Raw genomic sequence first — 10780 nt, forward strand, 5'->3', positions numbered from 1 at the left:
GAGGCTTGCTCACTCCACCAGAGCCACAGACTGAACTTGCAGTGTCTCCTGTCCTTCCCAGCCTAGCCCTCCCACCCAGGCTCAGGACCCCTTCCTGGCTCAGGTCCTCCTCCTGCTCACCCTTCAGGGCAGCCCCTCCCCAGCAAGGCTCCCTGATGTTCCAGTACAGAGCTGTCCTGTTGCTTCAAGCTCTCGTGGCGCACATGCTCCTTGGTGGCATTATCACAGGTAAAATTAACCTGTTACTTGTCTGATTATTTTTTTCCATGATCCAGCGGATGTTGGCAATTTGATCTCTGGTTCCTCTGCCTTTTCTAAAACCTGCTTGAACATCTGGAAGTTCACGGTTCACGTATTGCTGAAGTCTGGCTTGGAGACTTTTGAGCATGACTTTACTAGAGTGTGAGATGAGTGCAATTGTGCAGTTGTTTGAGCATTCTTTGGCATTGCCTTTCTTTGGGATTGGAATGAAGACTGACCTTTTCCAGTCCTGTGGCCACTGCTGAATTTTCCAAATTTGCTGGCATATTGAGTGCACCACTCTCACGGCATCATCTTTCAGGATTTGAAATAGCTCAACTGGAATTCCATCACCTCCACTAGCTTTGTTCATAGTGATGCTTTCTAAGGCCCACTTGACTTCACATTCCAAGATGTCTGGCTCCAGGTGAGTGATCACACCATCGTGATTATCTTGGTTATGAAAATCTTTTCTGTACAGTTCTTCTGTGTATTCTTGCCAGCTCTTCTTAATAACTTCTGCTTCTGTTAGGTCCATATCATTTCTGTCCTTTATCGAGCCCATCTTTGCATGAAATGTTCCCGTGGTATCTCTAATTTTCTTGAAGAGATCTCTTCTCTTTCCTATTCTGTTGTTTTCCTCTATTTCTTTGCATTGATCACTGAGGAAGGCTTTCTTATCTCTCCTTGCTATTCTTTGGAACTATGCATTCAGATGCTTATTTTTCCTTTTCTCCTTTGCTTTCCACTTCTCTTCTTTTCACAGCTATTTGAAAGGCCTCCTCAGACATCCATTTTGCTTTTTTGCATTTCTTTTCCATGGGGATGGTCTTGGTTCCTGTCTCTTGTACAATGTCACGAACCTCCATCCATAGTTCACCAGGCACTCTATCAGATCTAGTCCCTTAAATCTATTTCTCACTTCCACTGTATAATCATAAGGGATTTGATTTAGGTCATACCTCAGTGGTCTAGTGGTTCTACTTTCTTCAATTTAAGTCTGAATTTGGCAATAAGGAGTTCATGATCTGAGCCACAGTCAGCTCCTGGTCTTGTTTTTGCTAACTGTATACAGCTTCTCCATCTTTGGCTGCAAAGAATATAATCAATCTGATTTCGGTGTTGACCATCTGGTGATGTCCATGTGTAGAGTCTTCTCTTGTGTTGTTGAAAGAGGGTGTTTGCTATGACCAGTGCGTTCTCTTGGCAAAACTCTATTAGCCTTTGCCCTGCTTCATTCTGTACTCCAAAGCCAAATTTGCCTGTTAATCCAGGTGTTTCTTGAATTCCTACTTTTGCATTCCAGTCCCCTATATTGAAAAGGACATCTTTTTTGGATGTTAGTTCTAAAAGGTCTTGTAGGTCTTCATAGAACCGTTCAACTTCGGCTTCTTCAGCATTACTGGTTGGGGCATAGGCTTGGATTACTGTAATATTGAATGGTTTGCCTTGGAAACGAACAGAGATCAGTCTGTCATTTTTGAGACTGCATCCATCTAGTCCCATCACTTCATGGGAAATAGATGGGGAAATAGTAGAAACAGTGTCAGACTTTATTTTGGGGGGCTCCAAAATCACTGCGGATGCTGATTGCAGCCATGAAATTAAAAGACGCTTACTCCTTGGAAGGAAAGTTATGACCAACCTAGATAGCATATTAAAAAGCAGAGACATTACTTTGCCAACCAAGGTCCGTCTAGTCAAGGCTATGGTTTTTCCAGTGGTCATGTATGGATGTGAGAATTGGTCTGTGAAGAAAGCTGATCACCAAAGAATTGATGCTTTTGAACTGTGGTGCTGGAGAAGACTCTTGAGAGTCCCTTGGACTGCAAGGAGATCCAACCAGTCCATTCTAAAGGAGATCAGTCCTGGGTGTTCATTGGAAGGACTGATGCTAAAGCTGAAACTCCAATACTTTGGCCACCTCATGCGAAGAGTTGACTCACTGGAAAAGACTCTGATGCTGGGATGGATTGGGAGCAGGAGAAGGGGATGACAGAGAATGAGATGGCTGGATGGCATCACCGACTCTGTGGATATGAGTTTGAGTGAACTCCGGGGGTTGGTGATGGACAGGGAGGCCTAGCATGCTGCGATTCATGGGGTCGCAGAGTCGGACACGACTGAGCAACTCAACTGAACTGTCTGATTATTTATTTAGTGTCTGTTTTTGCCAAAGTGTGGGCTTCACCAATGTACAACTCACACCTGTCTCGACTCAGTGTGGCTTTCTCACCTCCCAGCACAGCGCCTGGCTCTGGCAGGTGCGCCTTAACTGTCTGAGAGGCATCCATGGGAGCTAGTGCTTCACCCTGGTGTGAAGGAGTCAGCCCCTTGGTCTTCCTCTACCCTGGCTGTTGTTTCTCCCCTGGATTCTCTTCAAGGGGTACCCAGGAGCCTCCTCTGTGATCTGGCCCCCTGGGTCCCAGTCATGAGGTAGCTGAGGTTAGATGTCCAGATGGTTGGGCAGTTATCCATGTAGGCCATTCCTGGGCACACAGGGTTAAGAAGCATTGAAAGAAAAAAGAGGACGCTCCATGAAGATAAGTGTAGGTGTGTCGGGAGGTGGGTGGGGAGATAACTTGAATTCTATAGAAAGGGGAGCACAGAGGCTGGAGGGAGGGCTTCTGGTCTACCAGAAGGCCTGGGGACCCAGGGTTTGTCAGTGTCATCCAGACTAGTGCCCTCTGTGGGTGTGAAGTCACAGCCAGCCAAGGTGGTGGCCAGGAGTCAGCCCCTCTCTGAGCACCAGCTGGTAGCTCTAAAGCCTTCCCAGGGCATGCTGCCATCCAAGGAACCGCAGTGGGTGGGGGTCCCAGGGAGAGGCACCCACAGCTCCCATAGCTGGGGAAAAGGGGCTTCTGAGTGAAAGCAGGAGGCCAGAGTAGAAGGCAACCAGCCTCCTCCCCTCTGAGACTTCATCCCAGATGCCCCCTCTGAGGTTCCGCTTCTCCCCAAGGCGGCCAGCGTCCCTGGGTCTGGCCACGTGTCCCTGAGCCTGGCCGCGTGTCCCTGGGTCTGAAGTGCTGGGAGAGGCCATCAGGGCGCCATGGCCTCACCCCAGGTCTCCCAGGGGCTGGGCCAGGGTCCCTACGTCTAACAGAAGAAGGAAGGGTGCACGCAGGAACGTGTCTCTGCCTGACAACCCCGTCCCTGTGGATTTTGATGGCTTCATATTAAAAAAAAAAGTCTTCTCACAAACTGTCAAAGTGTCACAAATTAATTAACTGTTAGCTGGAGTGACTCAGAGTGGGGAGGGGGTGGGGAGTGGGGGGCGGCGGCACCGTTCTCTGCCTGCTCTGCCTTTTGATGAAAAAACTCCTCGGCGCTCAGCACAGTGCCGATCCCTGGGGGAGCTCATTTGCAGAAGGCCAGGCGGGAAGCAGGGCAGAGGTTGTGGGGCTCTGGGGTCCCTTCCCCAAGGAAGCGGACCCTGTGGGGACGAAACCTCCAGAAGCTGCTCAGGAAATCTAAAGTCAGAAGGCAGTCCACAGACTGGCTCTGTTTTCTGTTTTCCTTCCTCTTCCTCCTCAAGCTTCCCAGGAAGAAAAAAATTGGGAAGTGGGGCTCGGTTTGCCCTGGGGGCCAGGCCAGGTCACCCTAGTCCAGGGGACAGGACCCCACTTAGCTGCCGAACTCACCAGCAGGAGATGGAGAGGAGGAGGGACCGGGCCTCAGACCAGCCTCCTTGACCTTTACTTTAATTTCAGGAAAGAATTGAGAAAACACACTCTTGAAAGTCAAGAGGGAGACAAATCCTGAACCTTATTGCTCTAGAAGGATGGAAAACAATCCTCGCTATCTGGCAGAAAATTGTTCTGCTTTATGAAAAGACGTCCCTGTTCATAAAACAGAGAGAGCAGCCAGTCCAAATAAGAGCCCACATCCGTCTTGTGCTGGGGACCGCCTGGAAGCCCCTCTCCTGACTTCCCCCATCCTTCAGCCCCAGCAGGCTGGCTCAGGGGACACCGGGGACATTTCCTTTCCACAAAGGATAAAGCCCTTTCTGAATGGGGGTGGGAGGGGTGGTGGCAAGCAAGCTGTAACTTCAGGACTCTCACGCAAATAGCTGTTTGGTGTCCGTATCTCAAAGACGAATAGAGGGTAAAACTTCACAGGAATGCAATCAGCAAAATCCAGATTGTGGAAAATGAACCAGAACAAATGGTATGGTTTCTTCCAAAATTAAATTGCAAGGACGCAATAGAAAAAGATGGGGGTGGGGAGAGCGCCTTCATAATAACAGAAACTTAAATGCCTATCAGCCAATTGCAACGTGTGGACCTTATTGGAATCTTGATTCAAAAGAAACCAACTTTTTGTGACATTCATGAGACAACTGAATATTTAAAGAGTACATCTTGGATGATATTAAGGAGTTACTGATAACAAGTTTAGGTGTGGCAATGGCATTCCGGTTCATCGCTTTAGAGTCCTTATATTTTAGAGAAACACACTCGAGATATTTACAGTTGAAATTATGTGATGCCTGGGATTTATCTGAAAATAATATGAGATGGAACAGATGAAAGAAAATCCACTGTAAGCTGATTATGGTTAAAGCTGGGTGATGGATACATTGAGGTTCATTATATTATTCTTTCTAATTGTGTGCATGTTTACAATATTCTATAACTGTTTTTTAAAATATCTAACTTTCTCTTTAGCTCTCATCACCCACTCTCCCCCCAAAACAACATGGATATAAACCAGGTTTCAAGCCAGCCTTCCCATCCTGCTCTCTTGTTATAAATGCTGACTTCCTTTCTTGCCAGGGGGACCCCCGATAGACCATCTCCTTGTCTGCATCTCTGCTGTGCCCTGTCCAGGACAGCTGGAGCTCTGGGACCCTTCCTTGATCTCATGGGCTATCTCCTTTTCACAGAGGACAATGGCTCTGCTAGTAGGGATAGGAAGTGGGGGTGGACGCCCACTTTAATGACAAACATAGCCACTACTGAACTCCTGTTCTATGGCAGTCACCGTGTGAAGCAGCAACCACACGCATTCATTTAACCCGCACAGCAGCTCTGAGATTAGATACTATTTCCATGTTGCAGACCAAGTGACAGGCACAGGGAGGGTAATTCGCCCAAGTTCACCCAAGCGCAGGGCCTTATGCACACAGGTGTATCTGCCTACAGGACCAAGGCTCCACTCCTATACCAGAGGATGAGTCTGGGTCGATAACTTCACCAGGCTATTAGGACTCAGACTGAAGCCCACAGGAGCCCCTCAGACCCCTCTCAGCCTAACAAAGTGGAAAGACACAGTCCCAACCTCACCCGTGTTTCCTCAGAGTCCTGACTGCCCTTAGGCAACAGGATGCTTTCCAGAAAACAACACTCTAGAGGTCTCCAGAGCATGAGGCTGCCTGGACCACATGAGGCAGAGGAGGACAGACACACTGGATTCTGCACGGCAAGGAAGAGCATAGACTGCCTCCAGGCTCATCCCTCTGCACCAGTTCAGCCGCCTTCCTCCTGTCCTACCTGAGTTTCCTTTCCTTCCATGGGGTGGGGCGCTGTGGGTCCAGGCATCCCGTGCCCCCTGCCGCTCCCCCAGCCCCGTCCTGGGCTTCTGGCACCTCACTCAGGGGAGGGACGCACCACACAGTCACAGAAGGCAGTGGGGGGCAGTCTCCCTGCTGCAGCGAAAGGCTGGGGGTCGCAAACAGAGCCTCACCTTCCTCTCCCACAGAACAGAAGTGGATCAGAAGGGCAGTGTCGGTGATGGGCACAGAGCCTTGATGGTGAGCTATGTGCCCACTGGCACTGCGTTACCCTCCCCCATCCCTGTCCTCAACATTAAGGTTTTTTTAAGCAGTGATGGCCAGAGAAGGAAGAGGAGGGGCTTCCTTCTGTCCTGAGGATTGAAGGAGAGCAGCCAGGTTGGCCTGGTTTGTTTTTAATCAAACAGATAGACCTGGGTTTCAGTCTCATTTCCAATATCTGCAAACACTGTGGCCTTGACAATGTCATAGCTCTGGGCCTCGTTTTTCTCATCTGTAAAATGGGAACAATAAATCCCTCCTCATTGGAGTGGTTGTGAAATTAATGTAGAAAATGCAAAATGAAGGGGTCAATAAGAGGCTCAATAACCAGAAGCTAGTATCACTGTTAGGGACAGGGGTAGAGGGTGTGGAACTCTGCCAGGTCCCAGCAAAAGGGTCTCCTCTGGGCCAAAGACTATGTTAAAGGTTTGATGCATCTTGTTTAAGCTTCAAAATAGTCCATGAGAAAGGTGGTCTCACCCTGTTTTAGAGCCACACAGGGCAGCACTGTTGCTGTAAGTGCCCACCAGTACCACCAGCAAAAGACCCATGCTGGGATGAGCGCCCTTGAGAAAAAGAGACCTCCTACTTCTCCATGGCCCCCAAGCCTCTGAACACTCTGGAGGGACTCCAGTCACAGCCAACATTTGGCTCCCACCAACCAGCCCTGAGCTAAAAGCCATGAGATGTTGGGGACACCTGGCTGGTGACCTTGGTTACGATCTTCTCAGGGTGTCCTACATGTATCTGCAGCTGCCTTGACCTCAAGGAAAAACTCTAGGTGGCCAGGAACCTTCCTGATAAATACTATGGATAAAACAGCTATGGGATGTCTCTACTCTCTAAGGCAGAGGTGGGCCAGGCATCCAGTGAGACCTGAGGGACTCTGAGAGTCCACCATCAGCACTGGATTATTTCACCCACCTGCTGGAGTCTGACAGGCAGAAGAATAATCCAGTTCCCTTAGATGAGCTACTTCCCTAATTCTCAATTTGATAATTGATAATAATTTAATGAGAGGGGTCATACCTGAAATAATCATGTAGATTGATATATTTCAAAGTGTCCTACAAAGTCTAAAGTCCTATAAAATGTTAGCGTACTATGAGCACTCCAACCTAGACCCTCATTTGTCATCTGTGAATTGATCCCACAGACCTCCTCACTAGAGAGTTGGGGGCTGGTACCATTCACTCGCTGTTTGTACATGTTCTTTGGTACTTCCTGGCTTCGGTGTCTGTTCAGTCTCTGTGATGGGTCTGTGAAGCCTGCAGGGCAGAGGTTGTCTTAAACCCACATGTATATCCTTAGCATCTACTGAGAAGGACACGCGTGCACGCCTGCTCAGTCGTTCAGTCGTATCCGACTCTCTGCAACTCCATGGTCAGTAGCCCGCCAGGGTCCTCTGTCCATAGGCTTTCACAGGCAAGAATACTGGAGCGGGTTGCCATTTCCCTCTCCTAGCAGTCTTCCTAACCCAAGGATCGAACCCAGGTCTCCTGAGTCTCCTGCATTGGCAGGCGGATTCTGCACCACTGCACCACCTGGGAAGCCCCTCTTGAGAAGGATCCAGCTTGCTAAGAGTTAACGTGTGTTGGTAGTGCTGGTGGGTGCTGACAGCAATGGTGAAGCTCTGAAACACAGTGAGACCGCCTTCCTTGTGGGGTTATTTTGAAGGTTAAATGAGATACATCAAGCCCTTAGCACAGTCTCTGGCCCAGAGGAGACATTCAGTTGTTCCTATTCTCTTGACGGGGAAAAAAGTGTAGAATATTGAATTTTGTTTGTCAAAGAAAATCTTATCTAATATAGTCCCTTTATTTTACAGATCAAAACACTATGACCCAGAAAAGTGAAAAAACTCACCCAAGTTCACGGAGCTGGTGCTTTTCATTACCAGGATTGCCATTAAGGTCTCTAGGTAGGCCCCCAGCTTGACCTTCCATGGCCTCCGTGGCTCCTACAACGGGCTCAATAAATAGCAGGTATTAGCTACCATCACGGCCTCTATGATCGTCATCATCAGCTGCATCTTCAAAGCTATTAAGTCAGCTAAAAACAGGGTGACTCTGGAGGCTCTCCTCAGTCTAACCTGAATTCATCCAGTTTCTTGTGTATGCTCATCTCCCCTAGAGATACGTCAGCAGAGATGAACAACAGCAGGAGTCGTCTATACCTCCAGTCCCTACTCAGCCCATTCACCCCAGAAATAATTCTTCCTTTATAAGCATTGCTCTCTAAACCTGACATCCTGCTCTCGCTTTCCCCTGGATATTGATGAAGGGTTGTTCATCACAGGTTACATGTTCGTGGACTGTGTCCTGAACATCTACTCGGGGAGCAGCCTGGGGCCACAGGGTGTGTTAAGTTTCTTTGTGTGATGCTAATCCTTGAGACAACTTTTGGGGAAGGCTTTTCTGTCCTAAATTCTGTGGACAGAGGAGCTTTTCTGTCCTAAATTCTGTGGACAGAGGAGCCTGGCCAGCAATAGTCCATGGGGTATCAAAGAGTGGGCCACACACACACACACACACACACACATACATTCTTCCCCAGGAGTCCAAGGAAAGGGCTGAATCTCTGGTTTTGCTGCTCAGTAGCCTGACATGAACAAGGCTGGAGACAACAGCAGGAGCCAATAACCTGGGTCCAGGAGGGATGCGTGAGATAGAGGATTCCCAGGGGGCAGAGCCGCTCAGCCACAGAGGATGAGGGATGTGACCAGAAACCCTGCTCAGCTGGGAACCCACCTATGGAGTCAGGAAACAGAGGAAGGGAGGGAAGGAGAGACACACAGAGAAGGTACCCCTCGGGGAAGTCACTAAGGAAACACCTCTGGCTGGAGTTCTCACACTAGCTTCTGATCCTGAGAGTATCTGAGGCGGAGCACTTCGGTCTTGTCTTGGCACTCCTGGGACACAGAGCAGCTAAGTTTTCTCAGCCCAACAGAGCAAACAACACAACGTGGCTAATCAAACTTCCCGTGCACCCACCCTATTTGATAAATCCGCCAGCCTTTTGATGCACTAAGTGAAGATGAATTAGCAGTAATGAGGCTGTGACAGCTCCCTGAGGCACAGGCTGATGGAGAGCTCTGATGGCTGTGGCAGGAGGGAGGGGAAGTTCTTCTCGGGGATTAGCTGGAGCAGCCAAGTTCATGAAAATAACCCACCGATGCCAAGGCACCTCGGCTTCTCCCCACAAGCCACGTGCTGTCACACACAAAGTCGCTGTCCAAGAAGTCTAACCTGCTGGGTGTCCGAGAAACAGAGTTGGCTGTCTTCCTCCAAATGAGCCACATGCCATAAGCCCCAAGGCAGGAACAACTTTGGGCAGGCCAGAACATGCCAGAACGTCCGGTTGCCTAAGGGCACCCAGGACCCTGAGGAAACACAGGTATGGCCTGGACTGCATCTTCCCTCTTTAGAAGGCTCTGAAGGGTCCGAGGGCCTCCTGTGGGCTCCAGCCTGAGCCTGAGAGCCTGGTGAAGTAAGACTCTGGACACAGGCATGAAGGAACCCTGTCTGCAGGGAAATAAAGGCACCTGTCTCCTGGGTGCCTCTGGGGTTTGGTCCCACAGACCTCACACCTCGCTGTAGACCCAGACTCACCCCCTGGTATCAGGAGAGGAGCCCGAGTCTTGTAGGCAGATCTGTGTGCATAAGTCACTGCGGTTGGGTGACGTTGGGTGAGTTACTATCTTTGTGCCTGTTTCTTCATCTTAACATGGAAATAGGATCTAATCTCACAGGGCTGCTGTGCAGATTAAATGCGTGCATGTGTCTGGCACTTCACAGGGTGACTGGCACAGAATAGGAGTTCAGCAGTGGTTATGTCTGTCATTAAAGGAGGTGTCCACCCCCACTTCCTGTCCCTACCAGTCGAGCCATCGTCCTCTCTGAAAGGAAGGAGACAGCCCATTAGCCCAACAAAAAGTCCAGAACACACCAGAACACGCCAGAACATGCCGGAACATGCCAGAACACTCCAGAACATGCCAGAACACGGGATCCATCTATTTTGTTGTCTGGGAAAAGTGAAGGTTGGCGATGACAGGCTGGTAAATTCCTTTCTAGTCACAAGTTTGCCAACTCCTTGGTTATGTTTTCTGCCAGCCCAGCCACAGAGACCCAGCACTGGCTAGCTAATCCTTTCATACCAGAAGTTGCCAACTGGCAGCCTTGGGCCACATGTGGTTTGCAGATAGGTTTTGTGGCGCTTACATTGCATTGTTGAAAGATTGCACCTTGTTGCCAATATGTAAACTTTGGAGATGTCACATGAAAATACAGGTTCCCATCAAAAGAATCTTAGGATTTTGGAAACACTGGGTCAGCATTCTCACAAGGGAACAACAAGCTGGGGTCAAAAGAGGCGGCCCCCTTTACACAGAGCACTCAGTAACTAAAGAAGGCAGTGGCCCTGCCCAGCCAGGGGAGGGACCCACTTTGGGGAAGAGACTGTCTCTGCACTCCAAGGACAGAGGCGGCGGGAGGAGCTACATCCCTACTCTGTGCTCCCACCCGCTGCGTTCTCCCCACTCACCCCAGTTTGCAAGGGGCCAGGTCCCAAGGCTTTGGCAGAGCTCCCCTCCTCCCCTTCCTTCCCCCTTCCAACGAGTCGGGGCACGGTGCCCTCAGGTTTACCACAGGCCCCACCGATCTCATTTATTTATTTGGCTGTGCCAGCTCTTTGTTGCAGCACGCAGACCCTTTAGTCTCGGCATGTGGGATCTAGTTCCCTCAACAGGGATCGAATCCAGGCCCC

Source organism: Moschus berezovskii, chromosome 14, assembly GCF_049115385.1.
Source record: "Moschus berezovskii isolate FMDL1 chromosome 14, NW_MosBer_1.0, whole genome shotgun sequence".
Classification (NCBI taxonomy): domain Eukaryota; kingdom Metazoa; phylum Chordata; class Mammalia; order Artiodactyla; family Moschidae; genus Moschus; species Moschus berezovskii.